Genomic DNA, 15,547 nt, shown 5'->3' with positions numbered 1-15,547 from the left:
TTTGTAGAACTCTGCATGTCTTGAAGGCAGTGATGGTCAGTGAGATGGTGATGAGGCACGATTGGCTCCAAACTGCACAGTGAGGTCTTTCCCAGAGGTGGGTTTAGCTTTCCCAGCTCCTGAGAGTCCATGGGGTGGGGCCCTTTGCTGGCTGCTGGCCTGGATGGGCTTGTAGCCATGAACTGATCCGTCATTTCTTGGTCAGGTCTGAGGAACATTTGGAGTTTCATGGTTAGAGAACAGAGAACCACTGCAAAGTAATAATTTCTCAGAAAACTAATGTGTGTCTCATTATTACTCCACTTGTGTTCACGAGGATTGTTTTCTTGGCTATGGAAGCTGTTTATTCTTGTTTGTACACGTGTAACATTCTTTCACGTTGTTTTGTATAAAAACGGTTTTATAGATATTTTCCATTGTCAGATTAATCTGCAAGGCCCAAGTCCTAATTCATAGCACTTGAAATTGTACTTCCCACTCGGGTCTTTCAGCCCACTTGTCCCAGGTTATGGGTATGCACTTTGTACATCACTCTGGATAAGAGCGTCTGCCATATGCCTATTATGTAATGTAACTATTTGATCGGGTTGTTGTGTTATAATACTATTAGATTCCAGTGGCAAAGTAAGAGGCAGGGACTGTGTGTAAATGGTCAGTTTTTTTATTCTGCAGAAGGGGAGTTGGTTTACTAACATGTTAGGGATTCACACAAACACACACATCATTTTGTATTAAACTGAATTGAGATAGAGAGAAAAACCAAAAGTGGTTTAATTGAAGGGTTTAAATCATATTTGAAATGTCAGTTTAAATTAATGTGTGATGTAATGCGTAATGTCTGAAATGTAATTTGTATTAAGCATTCGTGAGAAACACCACTCACTAGCCTAGAAAATCATGGAAATGTTAATCAAGTTGTGACCAAAGAGTGAATTTGTGACCCTTATAGTCACAAGATCTGGAGAAAGAACTGGACCCCTCTCCCCCCAATGAACAGCCACACACAGATTTACTCATGATAGAGATTTATTATTGAAGCTGGATTGATTATCATATGCAGTGGGTTTGGACAGACACCAGAGGGTCTAAATGTCGCAGAGAAGCACAAGATTAAAGGCACTGATCTCTGGGAGATCGTAGCACTCGTAGCAAAGCTGTAGGAAGGCACCAGGAAGCAGAAGCAGAGCAGCCAATCAGGAGCCAGAAAGGGTATATCTAGCACCTCCTGGTGGGTCTTTACTTGAGATATATGCTATGATGTCTGCTGTAAACCAGGTTTTTCTGTACTGGGGCTGTTTCAGGCGGTTGGGGAACTCCAGCATGTGGCCGTCGTGCAGGCTAATGTAAAACTGCTCATTGGCAAAGGTGATGCACACCTGGAAGAGGGAAGGAGAGAAGGTCAGGAGCGCAGAGTTATCTTACAAAAGAAGAAGGTCAACACCGTCAGGTTCACGTTTAACACCCTACGACTGCAGTGAAAAACAATGAAATAACAAGCCAAATGATATAATGATGAAATGTACTTTACACTGAATGAATTGGCAGGAATATTTCCCATGAAGCTTTCCTGGGAGGGTACAGCATCTCAGCCCCTCCCCTCAGCATTTCTGATCCCCCCCCCCCCCCCCCAAAAGGGTCAATTTCTCTTACATACAGGACTATGAAGGAATGGTGGCTAAAGATTCCTAGGTGAACTGTCTCACAAGTGGTGCCAAGTTACAGGCTGATCCATGGAACACAAGTACAGAGGACTGGAAGTCTCCCTGTCTGAGGCCTCACCTCAAACCCCTCGCCCTGCCGGAAAGGAAAGTTTCTTTCATCTGTCACTTGAGCACCTCAGAACCCATCCTTCATGACGTTCAGGACGATGACACCTGGGCCAGAGCCTTGAAAGCGAGGGTTGACGTGGAGCGCAATGTTGGAATCAGATTCACCCACATTGATTGTGAAACTGGGAGGGAAAGAGAGCCACACACGGGATGGATGATGGATGACCATGGATGAAGACATCAAGAGATTAAGCAGCAGCATCAAGAGGTCTCGTAGAGTCAGAGGCAGCAGTGACTCACCCATGCTTAGGGGATCCAGGGACACCGGTGACTCGCAGTTCCATTTCTTGCTTGAAGGAAAGATTTTGCAACTCCACTCTCTGTTTAAAACAAAGAACCAAAAATAGGACATGTATGGTCAAAACCTAAAACATTCCTTTTGTGATTTTGTGAAGTTGTGCAAATTTATCCGCATTCGGTACACTGACTCTTTCACTTCTCTAAGGCAGTAGACATCAGAAAGTCGGCAATCTCACAATTTGTTCAGAACGAAGACAATTTTCTCAGCAGGCAGGCTGACCTGTCATACCAGTCTGCTGCATGTTCAGAGTTGGGGCGAGCAATACAATGAGACACGGGGACCTTGCTTTGTTAACTATTACACAATTAACTGAATAACTTCTCTCTTAACTGTATCAATTATTCATGCAATTATCTAATCAACCAATTGTGTGGCAGTAGTGTAATGTATACATCATGTAGATACGGGCTAGGGGTTAATGTTCACATCAGCCATCAGAATGGGGAAGTATCCTTTTACTAAATGTCATGTAAAGATCATTTCAATGATAAAACAAACTTGAATTTACTAAAATCAAAGTAATTAGAGGCCTCCTCTGCGTATCATTTGCAGTATTCTCTTGTTTCTATTTTTCTAAGGAATAAAACCAAAACCAAAAACCAAAAGGTGGGGCCAGTTATGGCTCGCCTGTTTGGGGATTTCATAACTTCTCAACTGTTATTTCTTCACTTCACAAGAACTCTGACTGGAAATGTAAATATTTGTAATATTATTGCTTCATATTCTGAATGCATGCCATGCACCCATGAGGCATTGAGGCTGCATTATATATGCAAATGTGGCTTGCTTGGTAAAAATAATGCAACATTAATTTTTAACATATGTTTTTAAACATATTGTAAACTATCACATGGTCAGTACTGGTCAGTACGTACTGTCCGAGGATGAGGTTGAAGAATTAATTAACAATTTGGCCCTTTAAAACTTCTTTTGAAGTGAATGAGATTCACAATATCTAACTTGTCTGACAGTAAATACTACAGTTCATGATGAATGGTGACAGTTGGCTGTGTCACTTATAAAGTGCATCGTAAGTCATTCTGCTTTCTAGCGCCGGAAAAGCACCCAAAAAAGACAAGAACCAGGAATTATTTCGTTCAGTGATCAAAGCAAAATTAAATGTTAATGCAATTGAAAAAAAACGCATAATAAAAACACATATTCATGATGTGGGAGAAAAATATTATGTAACCTAGGATATATGTATCCAGATATGTACAATGCATATACAGTTAGAAAACTGCTTAAAAGAATAAAATGTGCTTGTGACAGATAACCAGCAAAAATGTAAGGGAGGGGTGAGTGCTCTGCCACAGCTTACATCATATAGGCATACGTGCGGAGATAGAGCAGAACACTCTCCCATTGTTGGGTGCGCTCATGTGCTTGTTATGATGAAAAATAATGAGGAGGAATCGCACCCAAGGTCGGCAGAATGCCACAAGGGCATGGGCTCGGGTATAAGGGGGCAAGAACAGGGGGAAGGGAGCAAAAGGGCTGGAAAAAGCAGGACCCGCACAACGCAGCCACGCAAACGTCATGCATTGGGAATGGTATGCGAAGGGGTGTATCTTCCTAGAGAGGTGATGGGGAGATCAGCACCCTGGAGAGAGATTCCTCTACCTGCAGTCCAGGACCCCGGACAGCGCACGTGAGTGAGCACTGTGGAAAACTACTGACTCAGCTGCAGCCTGTTTCCCTAATGAGCAGGGAAGGTATTTAAGGCGCGGTCGAGGCTGCAAACGGTGTCAGTCGGCGCCTATTCTGAGGAAGGAAGAGGCAGAGAGAGGAAGGACTGGCTGCCATACTGACCTGGAGGAGTGATCCTAAGGGAGACCCCACCTTTACCAATGGACACGTGAGGATAATAAAGCGCCTTCAAATCACCCTATCCCTTTGTGCTTCCCCCAGCCCTGACGCGGTCCAGGAGGGAAGGAGGAAGGAGGCCCTGAAGAATACCCCGGACTGGGAAAAACCCAAGTTATTTTTGCCTGAACGGCCCTTTTATTTTCTCCCGTTTTTCCCTACCCTTGCCCTGAGGGGGGGCGCTATCAGCAATACCCTGACGAAAGAAAAAAAAAAAAAGATAGATTTTTTCTGAATATTGCTGATTCCTGTGTCTGGTTTCCAGCTGGGCCCACCCACTGCCTTCAGGATCCACCCCGAGGCACCATAACATATACACACACATCTACATATGCACACACGCACACATGCACACACACATATACACACACACACACGCACATGCGCGCACACACACATATACACACATGCACATATGCGTGTCATGCGTAACAATGTGATCAATATGGGAGGACAGCCCCTGCGAGCCTATTACAGCCAGACCTCCATCGAAGGCAAAGACTTCACTCACAAAGGCTCCTCTGGAGCCGTGGTGGCGCAACAGGCTAAGACGCAGCAGACTTGTGGTTGCAGTTTGCTGCAGTTGCACACCGGGGACCGGGGTTCGATTCTCGGTCCTGCCAAAAGCCAAGTTTGGCCGGCTCACGTGGGGCAGCAATAATTGGCTCGCTGCTCCAGAGGGAGGGACTTGGCAGGGTTATTAGATCGCCGCACAATAAGCACCTCGGAATCACGGCAACAGGCACAAGACAAGACGACTTGAAGAAGGCGTGTCGCTCTCATTCGGGCCGCCGAGGGTACGGGCGGTACATCCAATACGACTACCTCCAATTGAATCAGAGGAGGTACAATTGGCTACCAAATCGGGAGATTTGGAGGTCGGGAGATTTGGAGGTCGAAGCAAATGAAGCAAATGATGGTGTCGAACATGTGCTGATCCCACCCCAAAGCCACAAGTTACTTTGGTGAGTGGGACACAGGCTACATCGTTTGCAAAACTTTAGAACATTTGTATTAATCAAGTCAGAACCATGGACCAACATGGATGGTCATAGAATCAAATCAACAAGTCAACAAATTTACATTTACATTTACATTTTTGTCATTTGGCAGACGCTTTTAATCCAAAGCGACTTACAAGTGCATAGGTTCTTCCACAAGTCAAAGCATCACATCCATAACTCGGAAAATACACATGGAATGTTGTTCTAAACAAATAGTCGTCATCATAAGTGCAATTAAATATTTTTTTTTTGGGTTAGACAAGGAGGGATATCAGAAAGGGGGGAAATCAGGAGGGAGGACTAAGATAGAGTTTGAAAAGGTATGTTTTGAGTCTGCGTCGAAATAGGGGAGGGATTCTGCTGCCACTGACTGAATGCATAATATATCTATCTCTTCATGTTTTGACCATATATTTACCTCTGTTTTAAACAGGATGCTGAGGTGATTAACATACCCTTTTATTCAACAATGAAACTGGTTATCAAGGGTGTCCCCGAAGATAGGTGAGTCACAGCTGCCTCTGACTCTACGAGACCTCTTTATGCTGCTGCTAAATCTCTTGATGTCTTCATCCATGGTAATCCATCATCCATCCCTTGTGTGTCTCTCTTTCTCTCCCAGTTTCACCATCAATGTGGGCAAATCCAAAGACATCATTGCACTTCAATATAACGTGCACTTCAGCCAGGGCGTTGACACTGAGTTGGAGGTGAGTCCTAGGACAGGGAGACACTGAGTTGGAGGTGAGTCCTAGGACAGGGAGACACTGAGTTGGAGGTGAGTCCTAGGACAGGGAGACACTGAGTTGGAGGTGAGTCCTAGGACAGGGAGACACTGAGTTGGAGGTGCTGAAAGGACACTTGGTCCAGTCCTCTGTACCTGTGCTCCATGTGTCAGCCTGCAACTTGGTATCTGTGTCATGAGGGGGCATGGGGGGGTAATGCCTCCACAAGCATAGATTGCAATCATAATTTATCCCACCCAAGGCTGGCGATCTTGATTATTTTTAATTAATTGAATTGTTCTGATTCATGTGATGTCAATAACATTTGTGAAGTCAAGTGATATATTATGCTCTTTATTGTTTGATAACTTATCTCTCCTGCCTTCTCACCCCAGCTCCCTTCAATGAGGCCTTTTTCCAAATTCAGGAATCCTTTTGTGAGTTCGTGCAATTCAAGAATAGCCTGGATTACCCATATTATGACTACATATGGGTTGATGGAAATGTGTCAATCAAAGGCATAAGTATTAACTAAAGACCCACCAGGAGGTGCTAGACGTCCCCCTTCTTGCTCCTGATTGGCTGCTCTGCTTCTGCTTCCTGGTGCCTTCCTACAGCTGTGCTATGAGTGCACTTTGTCCCTCCCAGAGATCAGTGCCTTTAATCTTGTGCTTCTCTGCGGCATTTAGACCCTCAGGTGTCTGTCCAAACCCACTGGGTATGATAATCAATCCAGCTTCAATAATAAATCTCTATCATGAGTAAATCGGTGTGTGGCTGTTCATTGGGGGAGAGGGGGCCAGTTCTTTCTCCAGATCTTATGACTATAAGGGTCACAAATTCACTTGATGAACATTTACATGATTTTCTAGGCTAGTGAGTGGTGTTTCTGAGATGGATGTGTGGGGGGGTTGGACCCAAAATGCACGACTCAGAAACAGTGGTGTAATAAAGTCCCGTCAGGGCTTTATTCGGGGAATATCCAGAGAGCGTAGTCAAAAAACAAGCAATGTTCATACACAAAAAAATCCAGCCAAAAAAAACAAAGCACAGTACCGCGGGAGAAGGCAGTCTCGGAATCGGTACACATGCAAAAAGTCCAGTAGCCAGGAAAGCTGTCAGCGGGGCAGAAGTACAGGCGGGCGGTAGGCAGGCTCAGGGTCGATGACGGCGCAAGAGTCAAGACCGAAGTCTGCTCCGCAGGGCAAAAGCACAAAGACAGCAGGCAAAGACATGGTACATGCAGGCAATGGTCAACAAAACACAACTCAATAATCTTTGCTCAATAAACAGGCTTGGATCATAACCAGGAGACAATTGCTTCACAAACACACTCAAAAGTGCACTGACGAACAGAAGGCAACAATTTCGCAAGGACATGACATGAAACTGAGCTTTATATGCAGGTGTAGACAATTAGCTTGAGAGCAGCAAGAGAATGGAAATCAAATGTGGAGGATTGACAAGTTAACAAGGTAATTAGTAATCGTTAGTAGTAAACCTATCCTGCCCTAGCATTAGTAAATTAGTAAAGGACATTGAAAAGAAACGTAAGGTAACATGAGATTAGTAGATTAGTAAGAAGACAAGGGAAATTGAAACAATTAGGGTGTGAATGACCTAAATGGAGAGAGAGAAAGCAGGAATGCAAGATTTGCAGAAAGACATGAAAAAGGGTATGCTAATCAATGAACAGTACAACATAATGTAGCGCCCCTTTGCTGTCCAGGCAATTAATAGGGGTAGCTAACCTGAGTTCTTTAACTAGTGTTATCTCTAACAATAAGTGTGTGTATATTTTGTCTTTTCACTGTGTATTAATTACTGTATAGCAAGACTGTTATGACAAGGTATTTATTCACTTTTAAATTATTAGCTTTCAACTTCATTTGTATTTTAACTTATAGTGTAGGCTACTAAAAGGCTCACTCTAAAGAAACTATAGCTCTATGTTCCCAAGCTTAACTGCAAATAACCATCCACAGGCACTGATGTTTGTAAAGTAACTATTTACTTATGTACACAATATAATTACTTTAGTACAGTATTCATTCGATTCAGTTTTCAATTCACGCTTAACAAACAAGCTTGCAATGCACATTCAAGTATCAAAAACAAACCGATACCGGGCGCTAAGCCTCAATGAAATGAAATACCTCAATGACATGAAATACCCTATAGCCGGCAGTATAACTAAAATACCCCAATTCAAAGTGGTTGTTGCAGGCCTGGCGCGTAGCTTATTTGCGGTGTAGCACAGCAAATGGCGGCTCCTTCACACTAAATTAGCTAGCGGACAACGACAACTCACAGTTCCTGGAACAGGCAGCGCGCGAAGCTCCTCTCCGGAAAGTATGTTTATTTGGTTGGATTCACAGAAATCGCTTGTGTTACCATCTCCTCTGGTTTACGCAGACTTGTCGAGCTCTCCGGGTTGGCGAACACACAGTCCGTGAGCAATCCAGAACAGCTAGTTATCTCACTGTAGAGCTGAGCTAAGCTAGGCAAAATGGCGGACCGCCCGAACGTTGAACTCCTCTTCGGAATAAATTGTTCTAAACAGTTCGTCCATCGAATATAACAACTCGTAGAGTTCACGGGTTGTGTACTCACGTTATTACACTCAAACGCTTTGGAAATAGTTGGACTACGTTTTTCCACTGTCAACTTTTCAAAACAACAGCTTAGCAACACATTCCTCGTGATCTTTTTTTAATCTTCCCTCCTCTACTCTCCAACGTCTCTCTCTCGTTTTTTCCACTTCCCCCTCACCCCTGACCTTCAACTCACTTTTCATTGGCTAATGACAATAAACAAAAAGCAAAACTTTACAGTTGAATCTTTTCAAAATAAAACATATTTACAATATGTCCAGCATTGTGAACATAGTATTTTGGAAAACAAAATACATTTGTAATACATCATGTAATTAACACAATACATGAACTTAATCATGAAATCATATGACAATTGCACAATATGCAATATTAAACCTCTGCAAAGTTTTTAACCTTTTAAATCCTAATTATTCTACTTATTCTATTTATTAATTCCTATTCATGAATCAATGAACTTGTAATATCTAGGCCTAATTTTCCATAGGGCTACAATAACATGAAACATAAATTGTGACATAACAAGTTTGCAAAACTATGACAATAAACTATATTACGTGACCTGACCAGACGAACATAATACGTTACATGACAATAACATAAGCAAGACAAAAACTAAACATAAAACATGACATGACAAGCATGAAACGTGACAGTTTCTCGCAAATGCTTAATACCAATTACATTTCAGACATTATGCATTACATCACACATTAATTTAAACGGACATTTTAAATATTTCAACCCTTCAATTAAACCACTTGTAAGGCACCAGAACAATGAACATAATAGTGAGACCACAGAAGTTAAAGGTAAAGTCTTTACTAACTTTGAGGAATGGTGTAGATTAGGCAGTTAGTAAACGGTATTCCGAGCAAAATCCGGTCAGCAAGCAAACAGAAACTGTGGTGGCCGGATCCGGGATCGTTTCCCCACTGGAGCGGAGAGGCCAGTGCGCCAGCGTCAGGAGCTGGGAAAGGTGATTGAAGGCGAGTATTTTCCAGTCTCTGTGATAAAAGGTACAGCGCCCTGGAGAGAGGATTCAGCACCACAGACAGTGCCGCCCAGGTGAGCCTTGTGAGGAATGTGAACACGCCCACAGCTAACGGTTTAATTCACTCCCCCAGCTGAGCTGCATCAGAGGGGGCTGGTCCCACTGCTAACAGTTTAATTCACTCCCCCAGCTGAGCTACATCAGAGGGGGCTGGTCCCACTGCTAAGGGTTTAATTCACTCCCCCAGCTGAGCTGCATCAGAGGGGGCTGGTCCCACAGCTAAGGGTTTAATTCACTCCCCCAGCTGAGCTGCATCAAAGGGGGCTGGTCCCACTGCTAAGGGTTTAATTCACTCCCCCAGCTGAGCTGCATCAGAGGGGGCTGGTCCCACTGCTAAGGGTTTAATTCACTCCCCCAGCTGAGCTGCATCAGAGGGGGCTGGTCCCACTGCTAAGGGTTTAATTCACTCCCCCAGCTGAGCTGCATCAGAGGGGGCTGGTCCCACTGCTAACGGTTTAATTCACTCTCCCAGCTGAGCTGCATCAGAGGGAGCTGGGCTCTTGCTGCCACACCACAGAACAAGAGCAGAAATTCATTCAGCACAGATGCAACTTTTGTGCCACAGCTGCACAGTGATACAGGGAGGTAGAGTGGATGTCCGGCTGGATTGCATTTCCGGTATACTAAATGCTATGCTTGCGCATTTCATCATAGATGGCAGCAACAACAACTTCATATTAGCAAATGAAGCATTAAACCATTGTGCAACCACAAAATGACAAGGCTCTGTAAATGATCAACATATGAAAACACATGAAATGTAAAGTGCCCTATTTCCAACATCATTTGAAAACAAATAAAAGGTTTTACAAATATACATGCTTTTTACATTACATTACATTTGCTTTCACATTACATGCTTTCTAGTCTTTAGAGTTTTTGATGATTGCTTACACACTTGTTGCAGAATTCACTGTGTCTAAACTCTACACACAAGCCAGATAAGACACAACACTTGGAGATAAACAACTCACTTCTATTGCAAAATGGTACAAGAAACAGTGCCATATTTGGTGTTTCTAATATAGGAACACCAAAGATCTAAAAATGCGGCTTCTGCCGCCTCAGTCCATTCTAAGGGGTCATGTGACCCTAACTCTTTACCATGTATTATATCCTGCAAAGGTTGCGTTCTTTGCATATAATCCATGACGCAGGATCTGCAGTATCCTGTCATGCCTAGAAAAGACATCATCTAAGTTTTAGTCTGGGGTTTGGGTATTTTGAGAATAAGCCCAACGAACGGCCGTCTTTGGAAATGTCATGACCTAGATATGGCACTGTTTCTTGTACCAATTGTAATTTTGCCTTTTTCACTTTATTCCCACTTTCTGCCAGGAATGTGAGAAGCGCCACAGTGTCTGCAGTGCAATCTTGTTCTGTTTCTGAACAGACCAATAAATCATCAACATATTGCACCAATGTGCTTCCTTGGGGAAAAGTGAATCCTTCCAAACATTCACCTAGTGCGGCAGAGTAAACAGCAGGGCTTTCAACATAGCCCTGTGGCATTCGAGTCCACGTATATTGTTTCCCTTGAAACGTAAATGCAAACCACGGTTGCGATTCCTGAGCTACAGGAATACTGAAAAATGCATTTGCTAGATTGATCACAGTAAACCAGGGATTTCGGACAGAATAGTAGCGGGGTTAGGCACCACAGGGGCTCTAGGAATGATTGCCGAATTTACTGCCCTCAAATCTTGTACGAATCGCCAAGTTCCATCGGGCTTTCGTACTGGCAGTATAGGCGTGTTACATGGGGAACCTGTACACGGCACAATAATTCATTCTTTTAATAGTTCTTCAAACACTGGCGTAATAAACCTCCTCAGCCTCTGGACGAAGAGGATATTGCCGTTTGCATGGCCTGTAAGATGATTTTGGGGAGACTTCCAGCGGTTTGGCACCTGCCAATAATCCCGCTGATGCTGTATTTGTGGTCCAGAGTTGTTCTGGGGCCTGTGCCAGGAGTGTTTCCTTTTCTGAGGCATTGAGAAACAGGGAGGTGCCCGTTGTAGGGCCTTTCCCTCTTTTAACAACTGCGGAAAAACAGGTATGTATTCTCTTACTGAGACTCGACGTACCTGAAGGGAGGGTGAATATTGGCCCTGCATTGACGGTATTTAGGCCTCTTCCAGACATTGCTGGCTGCTCCTCTTTCCATGCATTCTTACTTATTACCGACACTCCGGCCCCAGAATTGACCATAAAGGTCATGTCTTTCCCATTTACATTTAATTTCCAATTTGGTAAATCTCCTGGTTTGCATTTTATCGACATTAATGTGGACTCACCCGTCTGCTGCATGCTCCATCCTCCTTTCCGCCCCGCACCTTCAATCTTGTTCGTCGAACTGATCAGGATAATCCACTGTGCCGTGGAGCGTGTTGCCATTCTTGCTCACCTCTTTCGCCCAGACTTTGGTCTCCTCCGCCCTGTCCTTTGTATTTCTTGGGACAGTCTCGTGCCCAATGTCCTTCTTCTCCGCAGACATAACAAGGGCCGTTTCTGTCGCCGCTTCTTCCAGCCCCTCTTCCTCTCCCCCTTCCACGTCCTCTGCCTCTTCCTCTCCCCCTTCCACGTCCTCTGCCTCTTCCTCTCCCCCTTCCACGTCCTCTGCCTCTTCCTCTCCCCCTTCCACGTCCTCTGCCTCTTGCTCTCCCCCTTCCACGTCCTCTGCTTCTTCCTCTCCCCCTTCCACGTCCTCTGCTTCTTCCTCTCCCCCTTCCACGTCCTCTGCCTTTTCCTCTAGCTGCAGCTGTTTGAGTCGGAGGTCAGTTTGCATTCTGATGTTTTTTGTTGTCTTTTTCTTTCTTTTCTCTTTCATTATTTTCCGCATGATGTGCATGATGCCTTCCAGATCGTTACTGCTTGGTTTAGCACACTGTATTATTTCCATCAGTTTGTCATAGAAAGTTTCTCCCCCGGTTTGACTTTGGTTCGGTAGTTCCGAGCAGATTGCCCTCAGTTCGTCCCTAGTATAGGGTCGGTACACCAATTGTACCTGCCCTGGTTGATGGGGGTCCGGACATTCTACCATCGGAAACTGTCCCATTGTCAGCTGGGGGTGGGGAGGACCATCAGGTTTAGGTCCGTACCACCCTTCGGGATCACCCTGATATAGTTCTTTATTCCATTCCCCTTCTGAAATGTCTTTTAATCCATACTGGCGTTCCCATGCCTCTGCGGTGTGTGAGGCACAGACAGGGGCTCCGTCTTTGACCGTGGGTGCGATTGGGTGCGATTCCTCCTCATTATTTTTTATCATAACAAGCACATGAGCGCCCCCAACAATGGAAGCGTGTTCTGGTTTATCTCCTGCACGTATGCCTATATGACGTAAGCTGTGGCAGAGCACTCACCCCTCCCTTACATTTTTGCTGGTTATCTGTCACAAGCACATTTCATTAAACTTTTAAGAAGTTTTCTAACTCTATGCATTGTACATATCTGGATACATATATCGTAGGTTACATTATATTTTTCTCCCACATCATGAATATGTGTTTTTATTATGCGTTTTTTTTTCAATTGCATTAACATTTCATTTTTCTTGTTAATGAATTCTTTAACAGTACGTACTGACCAGTACTGACCATGTAATAGTTTACAATATGTTTAAAAACGTATGTTAAAAATTAATGTTGCATTATTTTTATCAAGCAAGCCACATTTGCATATATTATGCAGCTCCAATGCCTAATGGGTGCATGGCAAGCATTCAAAATATGAAGCAATAATATTACAAATATTTACATTTCCAGTGAGAGTTCTTGTGAAATGAAGGAACAATAGTTGAGAAGTTATGAAATCCCCAAACAGGCGAGTTATAACTGACCCCACCTTTACCTCCAGAGCGAATATAAGGCCAGGAACCCAGAGAGAGGCACTGAGAACACCTCTGATCTTCAGCTCTCCAGCAACCTGTGACCTTCACCTGTGACCACACCCAGCCGCCTACCTGAACAGGTGAGATCCAGGACAGAGGAGCCTGCCTTACGATACAACGTCTTGATAAAAAGTATTCATCAACTGGTAGACAAATATTGCTTTTTTATGATATTCCTTTTTTGTAATGAGTTATACACGGTTGATATTTCACAAAAATTGTATTTACAAAATATATAGGGTTTCCATAACTGCCACAGTTAAAAGGAAGGAAATGCCTGGCTTGTTTGTGTTGCTAGTTTACATCAGCTAAAATGTGCCCTGGTTAGTTTAGCAAAGCGCATGTGATGTCTTCTTTTAGCTGCAGTTTCTGCACAAAAAGAGAGTGAATTTAAAAAATAAAAAATCCATCTCACCAAGAACCTTGATGAAGTTTGCTGAGCAGACTTTTGCTCCCTGAGGTGATTTTGGCTCTTCTGACCTTCCTCGCTTTCTTGGGAGTGGCAACAGCACCGCCATATCCTCCAAACTGCAAAACAGTTCATTATTTGTTAGATCGCTGTTTGTCTGAGCAGAGAAAACGCACACAAGCACATATGCACACACAAACATGCACACACACACACACACACACACACATATGCACATGCACATACCCAGACATTCATTCCCTTTCTGTTTGGTTATGCTTTTACAATATGTCTTGCTTCGTCTCTCTCCCCTCGATTTCACTCTCTCCAACAGCAGCTGAGATGGGGGGAGGTAGCAGCACAGATAACATGAACAGCGGCAACACCAACAGCGGCAACACCATCGGTGGCAACGGCAACATTGGCAACACCGTAATTGGAGCACCGCCCCGGAAAGCCTTCCGCTCTGTGGCCCTGAAGACCCAAGGCAAAAACTGAAAGATTTCTCACTGTTTCTACACACACTTACACACACACACACACACACACACTCACACACACTCACACACACTCACACACACACACACACACACACACACACACACACACACACTCACACACACACACACACACACTCACACACACTCACACACACTCACACACACACACACACACACACACACACACTCACACACACTTACACACACTCACACACACACACACATTCACACACACACACACACACACACACACACACACACACACTCACACACACTTACACACACACTCACACAGACACACACACACACACGCACACATACACACGCACTCACTCTGACACTCACACTCACACACACACACATGCACACAAACACACACACACACTCACACACACACATACACACATACACATATGCACACAAACAAGCACATATGCACATATACACACATGCAAACACACACACATATGCACACACATCTACATATGCACACACACGCACACACATGCACATACACATACACACACATGCACATACACATACACACACATACACATATGCACACACACATGCAAATATGCACATATACACACATGCAAACACACACATGCGCACACACGCACATATACATACATCTATATATGCACACACACACGCACACATGCATATACACACACGCAAACACACACTCACACACATGCACATATGCACACACACACACACACACACACACACGTACATATGCACATACAAGCATCACATGCACACACCCAGACATTCATGTGTTTGGTTGTGTTTTTCTCTCTCTCCAACTGCAGCTGAGATGGGGGGAGTTCCCAGCAGCAATGAGGCGACCAAGTATGTGATCAATATGGGAGGACAGCCCCTGCGAGCCTATTACAGCCAGACCTCCATCGAAGGCAAAGACTTCACTCACAAAAGCTCCTCTGGAGCTTTGGAGTTCGACGCAAATGATGGTGTCGAACATGTGCTGATCCCACCCAAAAGCCACGTCAACTACCGCACAGATCAGCAAACGCATGTCAAAGTGTATAACGAGCACACTAAAGAGTTTGTGCACAGTGGCTGGTTTGACGGTGATGACTGTGTGGTCTTCAATGATGACGGGGTGCACAGGCTTACAAACACCACTCTGAACTAGCCAGAAAGACACATCCAGTGTCACTATGCTGTACCCCAGTGCACAAAAGCTGAAGATCTTTCAGTGATTGAGAGACGTCGGCATATATGAAAGCAGAATTGATTGGTATTTGGTGAATGGTGTTCAAATATCTGTAAGCGTTTCATCTTTTTCTGTTCTTCTGCTTAATAAACTGAAGAAATCACAAATC

At 44.1% G+C, this 15,547-nt stretch overlaps 1 long non-coding RNA gene across 3 annotated transcripts; it reads right to left on the bottom strand.

Moving 5' to 3' along the window:
• Window positions 1-1,043: 1,043 nt before the first annotated feature.
• Window positions 1,044-8,455, bottom strand: LOC133136931 (uncharacterized). 3 transcript variants are annotated; one of them, XR_009709567.1, is made up of 5 exons: window positions 8,037-8,455; window positions 5,456-5,717; window positions 2,070-2,149; window positions 1,780-1,951; window positions 1,044-1,376 (listed from the first exon to the last, which is right to left on the bottom strand). It is a non-coding gene; the product is annotated as an uncharacterized LOC133136931 (long non-coding RNA). The 3 variants fall into 3 exon arrangements; XR_009709565.1 differs by lacking the exon at window positions 5,456-5,717; XR_009709566.1 differs by lacking the exon at window positions 8,037-8,455 and having other exon boundaries at window positions 5,456-6,168.
• Window positions 8,456-15,547: the final 7,092 nt, after the last annotated feature.

Source organism: Conger conger, chromosome 9, assembly GCF_963514075.1.
Source record: "Conger conger chromosome 9, fConCon1.1, whole genome shotgun sequence".
Lineage (NCBI taxonomy): Eukaryota > Metazoa > Chordata > Actinopteri > Anguilliformes > Congridae > Conger > Conger conger.
This window is presented reverse-complemented; position numbering and strand designations above follow the sequence as displayed.